Source organism: Anolis sagrei, chromosome 5, assembly GCF_037176765.1.
Source record: "Anolis sagrei isolate rAnoSag1 chromosome 5, rAnoSag1.mat, whole genome shotgun sequence".
Classification (NCBI taxonomy): Eukaryota; Metazoa; Chordata; class Lepidosauria; order Squamata; family Dactyloidae; genus Anolis; species Anolis sagrei.
In genome coordinates, this window is record NC_090025.1 from 108,480,122 (window position 1) to 108,502,751 (window position 22,630).

At 42.7% G+C, this 22,630-nt stretch overlaps 1 protein-coding gene across 13 annotated transcripts in view; it reads right to left on the minus strand.

The window, feature by feature from the left end:
* The window catches only part of PROM1 (prominin 1), a 109,542-nt gene that overhangs the window by 73,636 nt on the left and 13,276 nt on the right, over nucleotides 1-22,630 (minus strand). The gene's annotated exons all lie outside the window — the stretch shown is intronic.

Sequence of the window (22,630 nt, forward strand, 5' to 3'; positions counted from 1 at the left end):
ACTTCATTTTACCACCACACTTCTCTTCTGAATATTTTTAAAATATAATTGATTACTTGTTTTGAATCCATGCCTAATTTTTCTCCTATACAGACCTCCCATACAGCATCTATTAGAATAATTAGTTAATTCATGAGACAGCCTTTAAGGACGCCACCGATCTGTCCTGAGGAAAGCTGCAATTTGTCTGATGTTCTGTTGCAGCCACTTTTAATGAAGCACTTTCCCTTGACAATATTTGAAATTAAGCATTTATCAACCTGCATTAATGTTCTACCACAGTGGCTTTCAAAACTTCTGTCTTAAGGGAACCTTTTTCGAAATATATGCCCAGGAATGCCTGAATGGCTTTTTTTTATTCCAGTATACTGTGGAAGGGCAGTTAGCTTTAAGGACCCAAGGGGCAGTGGCTCCAAGGTTGGTCAGGTCACAGAAGTCACCACACTGGAATTATATTCACAGTAGAGTGTACACATTATCCTCTTTCCAAACAATATCAGTTAGCATCAGCAAGAGGGTAATCTAGTAGTCAGCCAACCACTATTAGGTATTTTCTTTAAAGAAATTTCCATTCAATGTCTCTCTGAATGATCTCTCAGTTCCCCAAAACACAATCTGAAGATCACAGCTTTATCACAATGACAGCATATCATTGTGGCTGATTTCAGAAGATCTAAGTATGCACAAGTAAAAAAAAATCTCAAGAGCAATCAAGCAGCATCACAAACAATAGGCTATGGACCCTAGAAAAGCATTGCCAGGCATAATACATGGATATAAATAAATGACTAAACAGGGACATGCTTAACAACATAAGCAGGGCATCATTCTTCTCCACCCCACCCCCACCCCCACCTCGCTTTAGTTAAGCAAGCTGTTTTTACCTTTCTCAGATCTACATCCTATATAAACATTTTCTGGACTCCAACCAAAAGCCTTTTCCTGCTTCACTGAAGCAGAAACTGCAGTTGCCATCAACACATCATCTACCTTCCAGGTCAACCACAAAGCTCAGAGATCTATCTGTGCAACGTATTCTGAGAAAGCCATATTCGTGCCCTTTTGCTCTGAACTTTGTCCGATTTCTAATTAGCATCCCTGTAATTTTTTCTATTTGGTTCCCAAAAATTTGCCACCAGACATACTAAGGACCTCAAGCCCTATGAGAGTTAGGTACAACGGGATCTGGGGATTCAAGCATGAAAACTACTGGCCTGCTCTAAACACCTGCCAGAATCAAGCACTAAATGCTTTTGTGGATTCCTTTCACTATCAACTCTGTAATCTCCTTAGAAGAGGTACAGACTCACTTATGTCATCTTTAAAAAACCCTGCATATTATCAGTGGTGCTTGATAGACACTATGGAAATAAACAAGGATAACAACTGCTGAAAAGGAAGAACAGCTGAAGCAGAAAAATGTGCAACCATACTTGCATAGCGGTTCCAAGGAAAAGGTGCACTTAACCTTGAGGGCCTTGACCTACTCCCTTAATGTTGATCCCACGGCTATACTTGGCTGGGGAGCAGATGACAGCCCTGAAGAGAAGGAGCCAAGCACCTCATTTTTCATTTTCCTTCTCCTTGAGGCTGCCACCTGATCCCATGAAGCTCAGACATGAGATGAACAGTACCTTTATTAATAAAGTAATAAATGAGATCACCGAAACTAATGCTAAAGACACACCCCAGCAAGTACTAGTGATTTTTTTAATGGCATGACACCCACCAATATATGCCGCCATCAGCCCCCAGATGCCACTTCAATCCAGATAGGAATACACATTACACACGCACACAATGTTTTCTTCCAGGAAACTGCAGAGCAAGGAGTTTTTAAAAAATCACATTAAAATGTAAAAGATGTACTTTCATTTTTAAAATACATCATTCATTTTACTGGATGCAGGGATGCTATTGTGCATGCATAATGTAGCTACAGGTTACAGACCCCATAATTCCTCCATTCACAGTATGTGGGGAGAGAAAAAATAAACACTGAACAGACTGATGTTTGTGATTCCAAACACCAGCATCTATGCAGGCTAACTAGGTACATGTTGCTATCTCCCATAGGAAAAGCAAGTTACTAATTTAACTCACTAGTATCTGGCAGGGACACAACAAGCAAAATGCGTCCTTTTCAGCCATACTCAAGTCAAACTATGCTGCACACTAGCCTACACAACATTGACACCGTGCTTCAGGGAAGTGCTGAGCAATGAGCCTACTGATGATCACTTCGCCCTTTATTAATCTTCATTGAAGCAAAAACACGACATGCCTTCATCTGTAATTCTTCTGATACAGAACATACAGAGCTTGCCATTTCAAAAACAACCAAAACTATTTTACATACCCAGAGGATGATCTTACTCATTCTTCGGAATACAAAAAATATGATACCAAACAAACATATAAAAAGCAATACCATTTTAATGTTCTGCTTCCTTTGAACCCTCATTCTAGCTGTTAGAAAGAAATACCATGAGAATATACTATAGTTTACAAATGCAGATTTTGGCATGGTGCTTCTTCACCAATGTGATTATTCTATTGTTTGGGAACAAATGAGCTCTAATAGGTGCAGGCTTCAGCTTCCTAAGTATCTGATTTTTTAAAGTAAGTTTCTAGCCCTTATCCCCCCCCCCCTCAAGATAAACTGAACTATAATTTGCATAAGAGGCTTCCGGTTCCGGCCATGGCGGGCAGCAGCAACAACACGGAGCTGCGCCCCTAAAAGAAGGTAATCCAGGGAAATCCCTGGAGTACTCACCCCCTACGACCACCAAAATTAGGGGAGCGTGAAGGCCAGCACACCATTGGGCCAGGAAGATCGGAGGTCTGGAGACCGGAGCACAAGGGAGTGCAGACCAGGAGGCGGAGGCGGAGGCGGGCGGGCGAGCGCTGTGAACGCCGCCGCCGCCATTGTAACACCCAAGACGCGGAGCCGCGGAAACTTAACAACTTGGCTGGGGAACTTTGGCCACTGAGGAGCGGCGAATATCGTTGCTCGGCCGTTGCTGGGCGACCCTGCCGGGCTGCCTCCGGGCTGAGCTGCCGCTTTGCCGCTTTGCCGCTTGCCGCCCAGCCTCCTTGCTGCTGCAGCCGCCATCTTGGCGCCCTCTATTAGGCTGCTCGCTGCCGCTACAGAGGCCGCCAGACTGTGGGTGGATTTCTGGGCTGTTTGTCGGCCCACCGTCGGCCCACCGCCGTTGCCGCCGCCACTGCTGCCGCCGCCGCGGCCGTTTGGCTTCGTACCACCACTGCGGCCACTACTGGAAGATCTCCGGGCTGTCTGCCGGCTCACCGCCCACCGCCATTGTCACCGCCGCCGTTGTTGGCTTCGTAGGGCTGGTGAGTTGTCGAGCTGCCTGGCCGTTTGCGGCCGCTGCTGCTGCCGCCGCCGAAGCGCCGAAGCGCTGAATCGCGGCTGAACTGCCGGGCCGGGGCGGGCGTTGCCTGGTGTCCGGCTTGACGGGCCCGCTGCTGCGGCCTTGTTTGGCCGGGTCGCCGCTGCGGCCTGGGCGTGGTCCGTTGCGGCTGCTGCTGCTGCTGGGCCTCTTGGGCCGTTGTCAGGCTTTGGGCGCTCGCCTCTCCTTTCACCATTGCCCTCCTGCAGCCGGATCATCGCGGAGCTGCTGGGCTGAGCCACCTGCTGCAGCTTCTTAGACGCCTCGCCTCTCCATCGCGATTGTCGTCCTATTGTCATCGCTGCAGCGACCGGGGTGACCTCGCCAGTGCGGCCGCCTTCCATCGTGGCTATCGCCAACTGACTTGCCACCTTGCCACAATATTGTGGCCTAATATTGTGTAGACCTTTGTGCTAAGATTGTGTAGTCCTAATATTGTGTAGACCTGTGTAAACACCTAGACCTTTGTGCTAAGATTGTGTAGCCCTAATATTGTGTAGACCTGTGTAAACACCTGGCGCTGGCCTAATATTGTGTGGTCCTTGTGCTAATATTGTGTAGACCTAATATTGTGTAGACCTCGAGTTGGCCCATGTAGGTTTTTGGGCCCGGCCTCCTCTGCATTAGTACCAACTAACTGGTCGGAGGAGAGACCGAGTGCTCTACTGAGCAAGTGTGAATAACCACCTATGCTGCCCCACTCCCGAGATATCAACTCCGGAAGCTTATCCGCTGATTTTCCAACCGTCTAAGTCCTATTGGGGTCATAGCAATTTTAGTTAACTACCACCATTATCGCATACGGGTAGTCGTATAATTACCAACCAACACTGTCCGGTAGTCCTGTTGTCATTGCTATCATTGTAATAAGAACGATTTAGAACATCTAGGCGCCGGCTTTCTGCTGCTAGATTGCATCAGCACTTTCACCCCTTCCCTATCCCTCTGTGCCGCACTTTTACCGTTAAGTAGAGCACCTTAGATCTAGCACTCATCAATGTGTGTCGAACGTTGAATGTGTGTTGCTGCTAAGAAATTTACGATCATCCTTGATTATTGACGGACCATTCCCGAAATTTTTGCACTTTAAGAACTTTAAGAATTGGCACTTTAAGACCTGGCGATATCTTGCACTTTAAGAACTGGCTATATTGATACCACCATCCGAATCGCCGCTACCCATGTGGCCCCCTGCCCCCCTTTGGATACTGTTTACGCTGCTCTGGTGTGGTGGAGGGGGCGGAAGAAGAGGTGGCCCGGAGCCTGGGATTGAGAGTGTGGTGGGGAGGGGGGAGGAGGGGGAGAGGGGATGCTGGCAAGAACTAATAAGGTTAACAACAAGCATAGGAGAAAATACTCTTATGGCTCATAACTGCGGCATGGAGGGGGGGAGATGTTCCACTAGCCGAGGGGCCCCCATAGAGGTCGTGGTGGGAAGGAGGAGATGCGGGAGAAGGAGACCACGAATTCGGCCTAATTCGGACCGCTTCCCCAAATTAACTATTCCCAATAGGTCTCCTAAGGGAATTTGGTGTAACCAGGTGAGCGGGCCCTCTGGCTTGAAGGTGGTGTTGTTGAACGCCAGGTCTGTCAACGGAAAAACAACTTGGATTCAGGACTTAATCCTGGAGGAGCGGGCAGATCTGGCGTGCATCACGGAGACCTGGCTGGATGAAGCGGGGGGCGTAAATCTCTCCCAGCTTTGTCCTCCAGGTTTCTCCGTGCAACACCAATCTAGAGCCGGAGGACGGGGAGGCGGGGTCGCAGTAGTCTACAGAGATTCCATCCATCTAACCAGGAGCCCCATCCCGCAGACCACAAATTTCGAATGCGTCCACCTGAGGGTGGGTGACCGGGACAGAATAGGGATTCTGCTAGTGTACCGTCCACCTCGCTGCACTACAGTCTCCCTTCCTGAGCTAGCGGGGGTGGTCTCGAGCCTGGCTGTGGAGTCCCAACGGCTCCTTGTGCTGGGGGACTTCAACATCCATGCCGAGGCAACCCTCACAGGTGCGGCTCAGGACTTCATGTCTGCCATGGCAACCATGGGGCTGTCCCAACAAATAACTGGCCCCACCCACTGTGCTGGACACACATTGGACTTGGTTTTCTGTCAGGGATGGGAGCAGGGTGGCGGTGTGGAGGAGTTGTCCATCTCTCCGTTGCCATGGACCGACCACTTCCTGATTAGATTTAGGCTCACTGCGCCCCCTACCCTCCGCAAGGGTGGAGGACCCATTAAGATGGTCCGCCCCAGGAGGCTTATGGATCCGGACGGATTCCTGACGGCTCTTGGGGAGTTTCCCGCCACCGCGGTAGGTGATAATGTCGAGGCCTTGGTCGCTCTCTGGAATGGGGAGATGACCAGGGCTATTGACAAGATCGCTCCGGAACGTCCCCTCTCAAGTAACCGAGCTAAACCAGCTCCTTGGTTCACTGAGGAGCTGGCAGCGATGAAGCGAAGGAAGAGGGTTCTAGAGAGCGTGTGGCGATCGGACCCAAACGAGTCAAACCGAACACGGTTTGTGTCCTTTTTGAGGGCATATGCCGCGGCAATAAAGGCCGCAAAGAAAACTTTCTTTGCGGCCACTATTGCGTCTGCAAAAAACCGTCCGGCGGAGTTGTTCCGGGTTGTCAGAGGTCTTTTAACTCCTCCCATGGGTGGGAGCCCTGACAACTCGGCAGCGCGCTGTGAAGCATTTGCTCGGTTCTTTGCAGACAAAGTCGCTTTGATCCGCTCTGAGCTGGACGCCACATTAGATGCAGTCTCCGTGGATGTGACACAAGCACCTGCTTGTCAGTTTTTGTTGGATTCTTTTCAGTTTGTGAAACCCGAGGATGTGGACAAGATACTTGGAGGAATGAGGCCCACCACGTCCATCCTAGACCCCTGCCCATCCTGGCTTCTTAAGGAGGCCAGAGGGGGATTGGCCGAGTGGGTAACGGTGGTGGTTAATGCCTCCCTTCGGGAGGGCAAGATTCCAGCGAGCCTAAAACAGGCTATTATAAAGCCGCTGTTGAAGAAACCATCACTTGACCCCACTAAATTGGACAACTTTCGGCCTGTTTCCAATCTTCCCTTTTTGGGCAAAGTCATGGAAAGCGTGGTGGCCTCACAACTCCAGGTATTCTTGGGAGACACGGATTATCTGGATCCGGCACAGTCTGGTTTCAGACCGGGACATGGTACCGAGACGGTCTTGGTCGCCTTAGTGGATGATCTGCGCCGGGAGCTAGACAGGGGGAGTGTGTCCCTGTTGGTGCTCCTGGACCTCTCAGCGGCCTTCGATACCGTCGACCACGGTATTCTTCTGGGGCGCCTGGCAGGGATGGGCCTTGGGGGCACTGCTCTGCAGTGGCTCCGGTCATTCCTGGAGGGTCGTACTCAGAAGGTGTTATTGGGGGACTCCTGTTCAACGCCGCAGCCGTTGACCTGTGGCGTTCCTCAGGGCTCCATCTTGTCCCCCTTGTTGTTTAACATCTACATGAAGCCGCTGGGTGAGATCATCCGGAGTTTCGGGGTGCGGTGTCACCTGTACGCAGATGACGTCCAACTCTGTCACTCCTTCCCACCTGCTACTAAGGAGGCCGTCGAAGGCCTGAACCGGTGCCTGGCCGCTGTAATGGTCTGGATGAGGGCGAACAAACTGAAATTAAATCCAGACAAGACAGAGGTACTCCTGGTCAGTCGCAAGGCCGAACAGGGTATAGGGTTACAGCCTGTGCTGGACGGGGTCGCACTCCCCTTGAAGGCGCAGGTTCGCAGCTTGGGTGTGACCCTGGACTCATCGCTGAGCCTGGAGCCCCAGGTTTCAGCGGTGACCAGGGGAGCATTTGCACAGCTCAGGCTCGTGCGCCAGCTGCGCCCGTATCTTGGGAAGTCTGACTTGGCCACGGTGGTACACGCTTTGGTCACATCCCGCCTCGACTACTGCAACGCTCTCTACGTGGGGCTGCCCTTGAAGACGGCCCGGAAGCTTCAGCTAGTCCAGCGCGCGGCAGCCATGTTGTTAACGGGAGCTGGACGCAGAGAGCATACAACGCCTCTGCTGTCCCAACTCCACTGGCTGCCGATCTGCTACCGGGCCCAATTTAAGGTGCTGGTGCTATCCTACAAAGCCCTAAACGGTTCCGGCCCAAAATACCTTGCAGACCGCATCTCGGCCTACGAGCCCACGAGGGCCTTGAGATCATCCGGGGAGGCCCTTCTCGCGGTCCCGCCCGCCTCACAGGCACGTCTGGCGGGGACGAGGGAGCGGGCCTTCTCGGTGGTGGCCCCCCGGCTGTGGAACACTCTCCCGGTTGAAGTTAGACAGGCACCCTCCTTGATGGCCTTCCGTAGGGGCCTAAAAACATGGCTCTTTGAGCAGGCCTTCAACTAAGTATAGTTAATTGACACTGGAATGAATTAGGACTGCGAACTTTGGCTATGACCCCAGGACTTGACGAAGCGGATTTTTAGTATAAGTATATGTTGTGTTGTATTTGTCTGTTTTGTATGTCTAGACCCGCTGTACACTGTCTTCCTTGTTGTTGTTCACCGCCCCGAGTCGCCTCCGGGCTGAGAGGGGCGGTCAATAAATGCAATAAATAAATAAAATAAATAAATAAATAACTCCCAGTCAATATAGCCCTTGTGGAAGCCTGCCTTTTACTGCACTATTATATTTGAGGGGTCTGTTGGAACTCAGTAGTGTCCACCCCAGCTGAAAACTCTGAAAAGATAGTAAGTTTTCCTTGATGGACATGATTAACAAATCCAGAAATATACCAAAATGTTTTAAAATGAGAAATAGGTCCTATCTTGGGGGAAAGCAGAGTATAAATCCAATAAATAAATACATATAATTAAGCTTTTCTTGTTACCAAGTTGTGTTTCGCCATGAACATAGAACTCACAACACAAAAGATTGCAATTTTTCTTTAATGCTGTGTTTCTTTGTTTGATACAGTGCTAAGATGCCTTGGTCATTGAAGAGACAACCGGTTTGCAAAAATAAAACCGAAACCATATCTTATACAGAAACTTGAAATAAAGTCTACAATAATCCATAATTAATTGTTTTAATGTTCTATTTATTGTTTTAATTGTTGTCATATTGCTTTCTTATATTTAATGGCATCAAATTGTGCCAAATGGAAGCCATCCTGAGTCCCCCTTCGAGGGTTGAGAAGGCCAGGGTAGAAATACTGGAAATAAATAAATAAATAATGGACAACCTTGGTATCAGAAACTCATCTTGTTTCCATTTCACCTTTCACTATGTGCTTGCATTAAACTTTGCTTGCCCAAAGGCACAACCAGGTCCTCTGTTATACTCGCTTCCTGAATTAAGGCCTTAGTTCCAATTAATTTAAAGGAATAAAGGAGAATGGGTAAACTGCCTTATGTCTATTCCAAGGCAAACTTATCACAAGATCATCTTGGCATGATTTGTTCAGAGGTGTGTTGCCTTCCTCCCCCCCCTCCCCCACCAGAAGCTGAGATAGTGTGTCTTGTTCAAGGTAATCCATGGGTTTCTATGGCTGAGATGGAATTTGAATTCTCACCTCCAAAGCTAGTTTATACCATGCTGGATCTCTTATACTGTTCCAACTATGAATAGTAGTTCTGGCTTGCATTTGATGAGTTGGAAAATAAATTGTCCTCTATTGCTTTATCCAAAATATAAATGTATTACTTCAAAAACAAAAAAATGCTTCTAGAGAAAGAAGTACTACAGAAAGAATAGAGATAGGTTCCTACATCAGTTCAACAACACAGAAGTTCAATGGGTTTTGGCAGATTTTGTATTCAAAACAACTATAAGCACATGTGAAATAAATGATACAAGTCAGGTAAGCCTTACTTAAATTAATAAAAGCACAATGAAACTTCTTGAATGTATTCTGGGGTTAGCTAATGTTTACTTTGCCTATTGTAGGTAGGCATGCACACAGGTACAGTAGCACTGGCTGATGCCAAGAACACTATTTACTCAAATCTAATGCTCACTTTTTTTTTGGCTAAATTCCGTTGCCAAAATTAGAGTGTGCATTAAATTTCTGTAAGACCGTAATCTTAGTGGTGAGCCAAAGGGAAAGTTATTCAGAATCACCTGGAGCTCCTATTTGATGGGTGTTATCTCTAATTTAATTGCCATGGCTCAATGCTATGCAATCCTGTAGTTTGGTGAGGCATTAGCATTCTTTGGCAGAGAAGGCTTGAGATCTTGTGAAACTACAGCCCCCATGACCCCATAGCATTGAAACAAGACAATTAAATAAATTATTCAGCATAGATGTACTACAAGGGTTTCTTTTCCATTGCTGGACAGTTTGCTGTTCTAACACTTTTGTTTTAAAAAAGAAATTCTAAGGAGGCAGCAACTGTAATGCATACTTTTTCTGGCCAAATTAGACTTGAGTAAATACGGCATTTGTTTTTCCAGCCCTCCTTCACCACTCTCCCAATATTGATGCTGCTAGGCAGATGAAAAAGAGGGAAAGAGACTGGGCAGGCACAAAAGGAATTTGTAAAAAAGTAACTTCTTTGTCTTAGTCTTTGTCAAATGAGGCATGCCTGTATTTAGAAAGGAGTCCTAAAATCCATTAATGCAATGGGAACACAAAGCAGGGGAAACACACGGCACAAGAGATTATGGATTAGCCAATTAAGTGATACCACTCAGACTCATGTGATCAACTTGTATAAGAAAACAGCCACTGAACAAACCAGTAGCTACTCCTAGAACATCCAAACAAAACTGTGAATCTGTAGCAAGAGAACTTTAACTCTCATCCCTGACATCCCCTATTCCATTAGATAAGAAAACTATTAAAACAGCAGCAAGCTCAATGCCTAATCAATATTGTTTTCACACCCCATCATCAGATCTATGTTTACTGCTTCTTTTCTTATTTAGAGCAACCAATACGATAAATTAGATTACTCATAAAAGCAAAAGCAAAATAAACAACAGGTCCACTATCTATACACTCTATTTTAGGTGATCAAGGAGCTAACCAAGAAGGTATGCTAATCTACTCTTGAATGTTTTATTCAGAACGTAAGCCCAAGGCTAAAATATATATTCTACAGTTTGGTAATTCTGTGCCCAGCAGGCTTTCTTCTTTAAGACAAAGCAACTTAGACAATTTCATAGAATCATAGAATCAAAGAGTTGGAAGAGACCTCATGGGCCATCCAGTCCAACCCCCTGCCAAGAAGCAGGAATATTGCATTCAAATCACCCCTGACAAATGGCCATCCAGCCTCTGCTTAAAAGCTTCCAAAGAAGGAGCCTCCACCACACTCTGAGGCAGAGAGTTCCACTGCTGAATGACTCTCACAGTCAGGAAGTTCTTCCTAATGTTCAGATGGAATCTCCTCTCTTGTAGTTTGAAGCCATTGTTCCGCGTCCTAGTCTCCAAGGAAGCAGAAAACAAGCTTGCTCCCTCCTCCCTGTGGCTTCCTCTCACATATTTATACATGGCTATCATATCTCCTCTCAGCCTTCTCTTCTTCAGGCTAAACATGCCCAGTTCCCTAAGCCGCTCCTCATAGGGCTTGTTCTCCAGACCCTTGATCATTTTAGTCGTCCTCTTCTGGACACATTCCAGCTTGTCAATATCTCTCTTGAATTGTGGTGCCCAGAATTGAGGGGTAGCATTACTTCCTTAGGTCTAGACACTATGCTCCTATTGATGCAGGCCAAAATCCCATTGGCTTTTTTTGCCGCCACATCACATTGTTGGCTCATGTTTAACTTGTTGTCCACGAGGACTCCAAGATCTTTTTCACACGTACTGCTCTCGAGCCAGGCGTCACCCATTCTGTATCTTTGCATTTCATTTTTTCTGCCAAAGTGGAGTATCTTGCAATTTGGGTCTAATGAGCTGAGTTAAGCAGATACCAAACTCTTTCCAAAGACAGTTATTAAACTGGGACCACAGGTAGGAAAACCTCTTTGTGGTTCATGAATAATGTTACTGGTGTTGATCTCCTTCTGCAAAGTTTCAAAGGGTTTAATGCTAAAAAAATTCAGGTACTAAGCCCTCCCAGCCTATCTGATGAGAAGGGCAAGCTAGGAGGGCTGGGTACCCAAAGGATTACCTGTGTTCAAATAAACTCCAATTCCTTGGAGTTTTCAAAAATCCCATGTCATACTAGTCATCTAGACAAATGGGAAGCAGATGTGGAAAACAAAGATTAAATTCACAAGATGTTACATACCAAGAGAAAAATTCCACAAGATGATGTATAGATGGTACATGATACTGGAATGATTAGCAAAGATAGAGCAAAGATAGAACTAAAATAATAAAAATGTTTGTTGGAACTTTTACCATATGTGGTGGACATGTCCTAAAGCAAAAAAAACAAAACAAAACAAAACCCTTTGGATTATAATTTATAAGAACATTGAAAACATTTTAAAAATTAAAGTATGTCCAGGGTGGGAGAAAGAACCCTTGTCTGCTTAAAAGAAGTGTGAATGTTGCATTAGCAAGCTTGATTAACATTGAGTAGCCTTGCAGCTGCATAGGTAGCCTAGCCTATGTTGCCTGGAGGCATCCTCTGTTTGGGAGGTGTTAACTACACATGATTGTTTTCTGTTTCTCCGGTTTCTGAATTATGTTCATTATTTACTGTCTTCATTCTGGTGTTTTTTAAAATACTGGAAACCAGATTTTGTTTTATTTTCATGGTTTCCTCTTTTCTGTAAAATTGTTCATATGTGCATGTGGATTTCAATGTTTTCTCTGTGTAGTCTGTGTAGTCTGACATCATGGCTGTCAGAGCAGTCCAGAATATTCTGTGTCCAGGTTGGTTCATCAAGTGCTCTGCAGCAAGGATTGTTTATGTTTCTTATTGAAAACCAGGGAGCCGCAGTAGCGCAATGGGTTAAACCTTTGTGATGGCTGAACTGCTGACCTGCAGGTCGGTGGTTCGAATCCATGAGACAGGGTGAGCTCCTATCTGTCAGTTCCAGATTCCCATGCAGGGACATGAGAGAAGCCTCCCACAGGATGGTAACACACCTCACATCTGAATGTCCCCTGGGCAACATTCCTGCAGACAGTCAATTATCTCACACCAGAAGCAACTTGCAGTTTCTCAAGTCACTCCTGACATGATAAAAAATGAAAACAAGAAGAAATTCCAACCCAAGATTTATGGTTTACAAAAATGTTGGATATGGCAGAGATAGGCAAACCGACTAGGCTTATACAACCACCAGATCCTTCCAAATTTGAAGAAGGTGTTAAAAAATGCAAGGTATTTAAATGCCCCTGTTCCATATCCACTCTTGTATCCTTCCCCATTTCTCACATCTTTGCAATAAAAATTATATGGAGAAAATAAAAGCCCAATGACCACAAGAGTGCTTATGGCTACAGAATGAAGCATATTCAGCAATTTCCATACTACCACGTGTATGTCCAAGTGAATGAGGAAAACCCTGGACATAAACACTAAAGCAGGGGTTCTCAACCTGTGGGTCCCCGGATGTTTTGGCCTTCAACTTCTAGAAATCCTAACAGCTGGTAAACTGGCTGGGATTCCTGGAAGTTGTAAGCCAAAACACCTGGGGACCCACAGGTTGAGAACCACTGCCCTAAAGGAAAATAGCTGTTAAATATGACTCATATATAAGTTAATGTCATGTACAACTTGAAGGCAAGTCTGGGGACAACCACTATGTCAGACTACACAGAGAAGCCGTTGAAATCCACAAGCATGTGGATAATTTCAACAGAAAGGAGGAAACCATGAAAATGAACAAAATCTGGCTACCAGTATTTAAAAACTCTAAAATTACAACAGCAAAACAACAGAGAGGAAACAATCTGGGACATATAATCACCTCTCATCAAAAGATTTCCCCAGGCCATCAAATGCTAATCAATGTGGTCAGTTGAAACATTCACACCTAGGTCCAACAAAGAGTCCTTTGTCCCACCCTGGTCATTCCACAGATATAAACTCTTTTTCCTAGTTCCAACAGACCCCCACTACCTCTGAGGATGCTTGCTATAGATGCAGGTGAAACATCAGGAGAAAAAACCTACAACAACCCAACGACAAAATTATAGATTTTGATATGACCTGTGGATAAATGGAGGCAGGCCCGTAGCCAGGATTTTGATTCGGGGCGGGGCGGGGTGGGGGTGGGGGGCTGAGTTTGATTCAAGGGGGTTCAGGATCTACCCTAGCAAACCTTTTGTATCATTATCCTAATACCCCCATGCATATGGGATATATTGAGCATGGTGATCAGATCATGATATGAATAAACATAACAGTTTAAATAATGTACCAGTAAGGCCTTCTCGTGGACCACCCTGAGAAAGCAGCATTACTACTTTAGGGGCCCAGCTGTCTATGGCTGCTACCACTGTCATTTTTCCTCCAAGCATTCAAAAGGGGCCTTTCACCATTCTGCCACTTGGTCCTCTACTCCAGAGATTTTCCAGACATTTCATGCTGGTGACATATATTTTAAACATTCATCACTTTATGACACAGTAATTCAGTTACTAGCAAGCTAGAAGTAAAACCAACCCCTTATAAGAAATACAGACATATACATAAATTGCAATAATGAAATGTATGAGGACACAATATATGTCATGAAAAATCTATGTTTTATTGCTTATTTCACATAGACTCAGAGGTTTCTCATTATGTTCATATGATACACTTACGCAGGGCAGCCAATGCACTTATGTGTCATGACACAGTTTAGAAAGTTTTGCTCTGTTCTCTCAAGTGGCCTTTTGCAATATCTTGGTGGTAAAATGGCATTTATGGCAGATCTTTGGTGCTTCCATACAGCAGAGAAGCAACTCTGATACTATTGTTCTACAGCTTCACGTTGCCTGTGCGCTCAGCTTCTGATGTCAAGCAAATGCTACACTCCACCTTTCCCAGATTTTGTGGTGGATCCAGCTTTCTGTGAGGAACAGCTCAAGGGGCCGAGCACTGTTTCTTCTTTGCAGGTTTCTCTGAACCAAGTGATATCTCCAGTAACTATGCTAATCTTTGCAACAGGTCCTCCCATTCACCCCTCCAATAGTATTTCGATCTGTTACTTCAGAAACATGTGAACATGCACTTGTTGAAACCCCACCTATTGATCGGGGTGGGGGGGGGGTACTTCCCTTGATCAATAATTTCTGAACATTCCTATAGATTTCTGTAATGTGGATTAGTAATTTGATTTAATTGGTAAGAAATTTCATCCATCACCATTTCTTTTTATACTCCCAAATCCATGCAGAATTCCCACTCCATTTTTACTTTGGCAGCTATTAATAATTAAGCAATTACTGTAGGTCTTTTCTACTACAAGGGCTTGTCCCAGATTCAAACTAGTTGAGTGATAGAGCCACTAGATAAAAATGGCAGTTTATAATCAATGATCATTTTAATGCAGACTACCACCTCACCACCAATCTATGGGGTTTCTTACTGGAAATTTTACAGTTTGATTCACCTAACCACAAAAATACCCCTCTTCTTTTTCTGGAGTATTGTTCCAAGTACTCAAATGCACTAGTTTTCTGAAGGAAATATTAGAATAAAAGTCATGTTTTCTTTAGACTAGTTCACCTGAATTCCTAAAACCTCAATTCCATCAACATTTCTGTCAGGTTCCTACATAGTGATGAGACGTAGAAGCTACAAAAACTGATAGCAAAGTACTGGACTCAAATCTGTTAGCTATTTCATTTCACCTCGATACATATCATAATGGCTAAACCCATTCAAAGTTCCTCAACAGTTTATTTTTCAACTCAAAATCACCCTCTCCAATTAGCTTTTCACCCAGCAGGGGAAAACGCACAAAGAAATATATTTCATCCCTGATGAATGAAATGGCAAAATCATGTCTTGGTGACGGTGGCTTTGAACAGAAAATGAAGAGTAGAGAAAAGTATTAAGCAACCTTTCTAAACCTTTCCTTCCCTGCTTGCAATTTAATTATTCCGCACACAAAGACAGAAGAAGACAGATCACTGAAGCCATGTTTGCTTTGTTTCAGGAAGAGTGTTGCAGAAACTTTTGCCTGGTTTCTTCAGCTATTTATAAGCAATGCAATTTCATATAATGGAATAGAAGGAATTCAACATAATTTAGCTTGACATCCACATCGTGAGCACGAATGGGTGATATTTTGTTAGGTATATGACTCTCTCCTCCACCTGCATCTCCCAAATCTAGCTATAGTGCTAACAGAGTTGAAGACTAGCATTTGTCTTCACATGAACTTTATAAACAGCACTATAAACTTGCATATTTAGACATTCAAATTCTTTTCATCTGAATTGAATATGTAAAGGTAACACACGCATGCATAAACTAGCATACTTTGGAAGAATTTATGTCAGTTTTTACACAGCTGCATTACTGGAGAAAAATGATTCAGAAAAGGATTTTAAACAACAAATATATGCCATAGGCCTTGATACATTTCACTAATCCTGCTTCTCTAACTTCAGCAATAAATAAGTTGATTATTTTGCAAGAATGGCTTTTCCTAGTAATATTCTCCCTGCTAGTACAAGTCTCACCCGCTTTTGAAAAAAAAAGAAACCCTGCATTTTAGGATGTTGAGAAAGGCTCGTAGAGAGGGGGAGAGAGACCAATTCCTCTTGCATTAAAGGTCTTAAAATCTTCAGAGTGAGAAAAATGCATTAAAAAGTTATCCAAGCAGAAATGATCATTCTGTAATTAACAGGTAGCAAAGCAAGGAATGTGTTACCAAATTTTGCCTCAATTACTAAATAGGATTAAGCTCAAAGTAAACTCATATTGTATCTATAAAATTAATATGAACACTACATCCTCAATGCAAATCCTACATTTCTTAAAGGTGTTTTTTAATTTAAAAAATCAACATGTCCTATATAAAACAACCACCAACTCAGTAACAGACATTTCTTCAACAGACAAGTTAAGTACAAAATCTCAGAACATGCTTAGGGAACTAATCCAAAAGAGACTAATAAAAAGGGCTTCAACAACACATCTCAGACTGCTAAAAAGAAGCTGGCCACGGAAGGGAATAGACAGGGAACATCATGATATGGCCAGAACATGTTAAGTGTTCTCTGTCTTGACTCAGTTCCCATAGTTATCTGAACAACTTCAACTGATGCAATACCAAAACACAATGTTACTAGAAATGTCAGGCATGGTTCTCTATTAATGCTCACAATACAATTATTCACTAATTTTCTTCTTAAAGGATGCAAGGGATAATTTTAACCTTTTTATGTTTCTGCTGCAAGAAATTAATAAAAAAACGGCATAGTTTGTGAAATCAATGTGCATTTTGGGATTTATTATGCACAAAAGTCACACCTGGTTGTTTTGCACAGGAAATAGCATTCTGTGGACAGAAAACAGAAAAAAATGTTTCTGGTGCAGAAAATGTTATCTTAAGTGCAAAGCAACCATATGTAAATTTTATTTGAAATACATCCCACCTACAATATTTTTTGCAAACAAACAGGTTTTTCTAGGAAATGCTGTTTCCTGCATAGAAAATTTACCATGTGTAAATATTGCTCAGAATAAATTCTGAACTGCAAAGATTCTTGTCAATCACAATCACCAAGTATTCCAACACTCAAAAAACATTATTTTCACCCAATTCTCAAACATATTCAAGTATTCTTTCAATTCCTAGTCAGTTGTAATTTCCCAAATGAGAACATCTTCAAATTTTACATGCCTTTCTACCAAGCACTTTTACAGAGACAAAAGGAATAAAGAACTCACTTCCTACAATGATTTATTTTAGGCTTATGCAGAATTCGTAATTTCACATTCTGCACATCCTCACACAGGGTAGTACTGGTGGAGTTGTGAAAACTGGGAATATTTGTAAGCAAGGATCAACTAAGAGTTCACTTTCTTGCACCCATCTCTAGACAAGGATTGCAAACTTGTGTCTTTGTAGATATTGTTGAACCCTAATTCCCACCCTACTCAAATTATGCTTCAGGATTATCAGTCCTGATATGTTAATATTTTGAGAGCTACAGGCTTCCAGCACCATCAACAATCTTGGAACCAATATTAGAAAGCAGCAAATTGATGTGTCTATTTAATCCTCCTTACTTTCCTCAATATTTCAGATCAATCTGGTTGGGACAGAGATCCTAATTCGAATATCTTGATTCTTCTTTAAAGCATCTAAAACATCCTTTGAACTGTAGCAGTCTTACTGGGGAAGAGGTTAGCCTTTGTTCTATTTTTGCAGTCTAGAAATGTTCCCAGTTGTTCTTTGACCCTTAAAAATATACATTTTCCTAATGAAATAAGTAAGAAGGAGAGGCATGTAGCTAAACAACTTGAGAATGTGTAGATGATAAGCTGGAACTCCCACAAGCCCTCGCCATTGGCCATGCCATTTAGGAGCTGAGAAGAGATGCAATTTAACATAAGCTGGGAGAATAGTGCAATGCCCACTTCTAGTCTGCAGGGAAGGAATATTTAGGATCTCTCCAACTGTGAATGTACATTAACTGTAAGAACAATCCTATAGAACCACAGTGGTTTTGAAAGTGATCAGCAAAATGCTGACAATGCACAAAAAGAGGAAGGAAAGAAACATTTGGGCTTTCATAACTCTTATTGCTTCCCAGCAGCAATAAATGGAAATGAGGCTGAAAGCTACAGTCTAGACCTCTAAGGGAAAAACAACCTTGGCAGCCCAGCATATCAACTGTTCAAACTGGAAATTGGGAAACCTTCTTTTTTTTTTTTATTAAATTTTTATAGATTTTCTCTTAATACAGTGAAAGTGTGGGAACAATAATTGGATAGGAAAGGGTGGGAAAGGACATCAACAAGGGGGGGGGTGCTAGGAAGTGTTGTTGGGACAAAGGAGTGGGGAAGGGGGTAGACAGGAAGAGGGGGGTCTGGGTACAGGGAAGGGAACGGACTGGGTAGTGTCCATCAGTCATTGACTTCCATTCGATCTGCAGGGAAATATCTTCATTGGTCATAGGTTTTATTCTTCTTTTGTATTCCAGTATTCGTTAACACGTGTCGTTTTATATTTGTTATATGTCTAGTTTTAGTTGTTTCTTGAAATAGTCTTCTAAGTCTTTCCAATTTATTTGTTTATTTCGGTCCTCTTTTTCTAGAGTTTGTGATAGTTTATCTAAGTTCTTGATTTCCATCATTTTTTCAAACCACTCTTCTTTGCTTGGTACCTCCTTATCTTTCCATTTTCTTGCAATTAGGATTCTCGCTGCTGCGGATAAGTGGAGGAACATTCTTTCTTGGTTTGTTTTGAGATTTATATTCATTATATTTAATAAATAAAATTCGGGTTTCATGTCAAATTTGGTGTGTAGGATGTTTTGGACATGCTTATGGACTGTTTCCCAATATTTTTTAACTTCTTTGCATTGCCAGAATTGATGGTAATAGGTTCCGTTTGCTTTTTTACACTTCCAACAAGTTCCTTTGTTTTTTTTGTTAAATTTAGCTAATTGCATTGGTGTTAGGTGCCACCTATAAAACACCTTGTACCAATTCTCGATTGTGTTGGTATTCTTCATAAGCTTTAATTTGCTGTTCCAAACTTGTTCCCACTCATTGAGTAGTATTGTGTGGCCAATGTCTCTGGCCCATTTGGTCATGTTGTCTTTAATTAGTTCTTTTTCATTTTTCCACTCTAATAGCTTCTGATATAGAATTTTTATGGATTTTTGATCTTTCTTCATGACGATATCCCAGCATGTGTTTGTTTCGTTAAAGCCAGACGTTAGATCAATTTTGAATTGTTGTTTAATTTGTAGGTGGTGGAGCCAACTCATATCCTTATTTTCCTTTCTTAATTCTTCCAGGGGCCTCAGTTGCCACTCGCCATTGTTCCTTGTAAGCAGTTGTTTGTAGGTGAGCCACTTGCTTCTGGGGATTTCCCTCTTATGGAATGCTTCTGTTGGCGAAATCCATGTTGGTATTTTTTGATAAAAATATTTTTTATATTTATTCCATGTTTTCAGTAGTGTAGATCTTATGTAGTGGTTTGAAAAGTTCTTTTCTATAGTCGCCTTTTCATACCATAAGTATGCATGCCATCCCCTTCTGAGATCGTGTCCTTCGAGAGTTAGAGTTTTTTTGTGTTCTAATGTGGCCCATATTTTGGTCCATGTTAGGGCGGCCGCTTCGTGGTACACCTGAAAGTCTGGGAGTGCCAGTCCTCCTCTTCGCTTTGCATCCGTAAGGTTTCTGAAGCTTATCCTGTGCTTTTTACCATCCCAGATAAAGTTAAGGATGTCTCTATTCCATTTCTTAAAGGTTAGGTCTGTTTTGATTATTGGAATCATTTGGAATAAGAATATTAGCTTAGGCAGCACACTCATTTTGATCGCCGCTATTTTTCCTAGTAGTGACAAGTTCAGGCACTTCCAGTTTTTAAGCTTCTTCTTAATTTCGCCCCAGAGTTTTTCGTAGTTTTCTTTAAACAAGTTTCTGTTGGATGTAGAAATTACGATACCTAGATATTTTATTTTCTTGACTACCTCTATGCCTGTACTTTGGAGGATTTTTTCTTTTCCTTCTTTATTTACATTTTTTGTTAGCATTTTCGTTTTGTTTTTATTGATTTTCAGTCCTGCCAATCTGCCAAAGTTTTCTATTTTATCTATCCACCTGGTGGTATTTCTTACTGGGTCATCAATTACACAAACCAAATCATCGGCAAAAGCTAGAATTTTAAATTCCTCAGTTCTGATCTTCAGACCTGTGAGGTCTTTGTCTTCCCTGAGGTCTTCTAATAAGGTTTCAAGGACCAATATAAACAGGAGTGGGGACAGGGGGCAACCCTGTCTTACTCCTCTCTGGATCTTAATTTTGTCCGACTGTAGTCCGTTGACTATTACTGTTGCTGATTGATTTGTATAGATGGCTCTAATGGCATTTTGGATAGAATATCCAATGTCCATTTCTACTAAGACTGCTTTCATGAAGTCCCAGTTGGTGCGGTCAAAGGCCTTTTCTGCATCTAAGAACAAAAGGCCAATATTTTTTTGAGGGTTTTTTTTCGTAGAGTTCGATGATGTTTATAACTGTCCTGATGTTATCTCTCATTTGCCTGTTTGGCAGAAAGCCTCGTTGGTCTTCTTTGATTCTTCCTTGGAGTAGTTTTTTGAATCTCTCCGCTAGTAGGCTGGTGAATATCTTGTAGTCTTGATTCAAGAGTGAAATTGGTCGGTAATTTCTTACATTGGTGGGATCTGTGTCTTCTTTATGAATGAGGGTAATATTTGCTTCGTTCCACGTCTCTGGCATGTCGCCCCCCTGCATGATGTTGTTTATTATTTCTTTTAGTTGAGTTGCTAATTCTTCTTTAAAGGTCTTGTAATATAGGGCTGTGAGCCCGTCCGGACCAGGGGTCTTGTTCATTGCCAGTTTATTTATGATTCTGGTTATTTCTTCCTCATTGGTTGGTTTGTTCATATATTCTCTTTCTGTGTCAGAGATCTTTGCGATCTTCTGTTTGGAGAGAAAGGTGGTTATCTCTTCTTTCGACACCGCATCCTTTTTGTAGAGTTCTTGGTAAAATTTCTTGAATTGTTCCCCAATTTCCTTCACTTTTGTATAGTTTTTGTCTTCTTGTTTAATTTGGGTTATATATCTTTGCTGTTTCCTCTTGGCGAGTTTTTTCGCTAAATATTTCCCTGGCTTGTTCGCTTGAGCGAAGTGTTGTGCCTTAAGATAGTTCATGCTTTTGGCTATTTGTTCTATTTGTGCTGATTCAATCTCTTTTTTTATTATCTCTATTTCCAATTTAATTTTTTTGTTTCCTGGTCTCTTTTTGAGTTCATCTTCTCTTTCTTTTAACTTTTGGGCCAATTTTGTAGTTTTCTCTTTCCTTTTCTTATTTCTTGTGGCTCTCTGCTGTATGAAATGGCCTCTCATGAAAGCTTTGCTTGCTTCCCAGACCATTTCTAATTTTGTGCCCTTGTCTAGATTGTTACTGAGAAATTCTTGTAATATTGTTTTGTTGCGCTTTATGTCTTCTTCAGATCTTATTAATGATAATTGGGAAACCTTCTGAACAGAAAATAAAAGACTGCTGGCATTATCAACAAACTCTCTAATTAAGGTAGGGGTTGTGTTTGGGAGTGTGTGGCCCTCCAGGTGCTAATGGGTTACAACTCCTAGCAGAAGCAGTGATGAAAGATAGAGAGAGCAAAAAAAATTAGCATGTTCCAGAAAGATACATACACAGATGACAGCATACAGCATGAGCTGGCCCATTTTTTTATACTAATATCAAAAACTACAGATGTAACCATCTCTTACACATTACAGAATTTGCAATGCAGACCTAACCCTGGGATCCTACAAAGGCGAGAAAGATGCAGACAGATATAACCTTTTAAGTACAGTGTAAGTATTACATGGATGAGCACCTTCCAAAAGTACATGGGGCTACAGAAGCAGAGCAGTTAACGCCGCTAGCTACAGTAAAGGCTGCTCACCAGAGGGTCAACAGTTCGTGAGTCAGGGTGAACTCACGACTGTCAATCCTAGCTTCTGACTACCTAACAGTTTGAAAGCTTGCAATGCAAATAGATCAATAGTTTCAATAGTTTCCTTGGCAGGAAAGTAAATAGGTGCCCCATGCAGACATGCTGGCAAAAAGATTGGAAAGGTCTATGCATAGCAGGCTCCACTGGCATGGAAAATGGAACAAAAGGACCTCCCCATGGCCAGCAGTTGAGCATTGCCTCCAGATGCCGGAGATGGAAAAGGGGAGGGCCTTTACCTTATCTGTGTATTGTATGTCATTGTTTGTGTGAAATTGCATTGAATGATTGCCTTATACTGTGCACTGCAATCTGCTCTGAGTCTCTCTGGAAGATAAAGTAGAATATAAAGTGTATGATAAAGTGTATAGAGGGGAGTTTTCTGCTCATGGAACCTGTGTAAGTATTAAAAATGTCAAGAAAGAGAAAAAGAAAGAAAACAAAAACAAAGAATCCATTTTTTTAAAAAAATATGCATATCCTCAAGAGCAAAGAGTTCAAAAGTAAATTCATCATTTTTCTTATTAGAAAAGGAGGTCTAGGAAGATCAAAATTCACAGAACAAATGGAGGAAGGGCAATTTGTTCTTTAATGCAGTGATCCTTTGATGTCTGCTGGGAATAGCTTCCAGGATACCTCCCTGTCCTGTGGATACCAAAACCCATGGAACA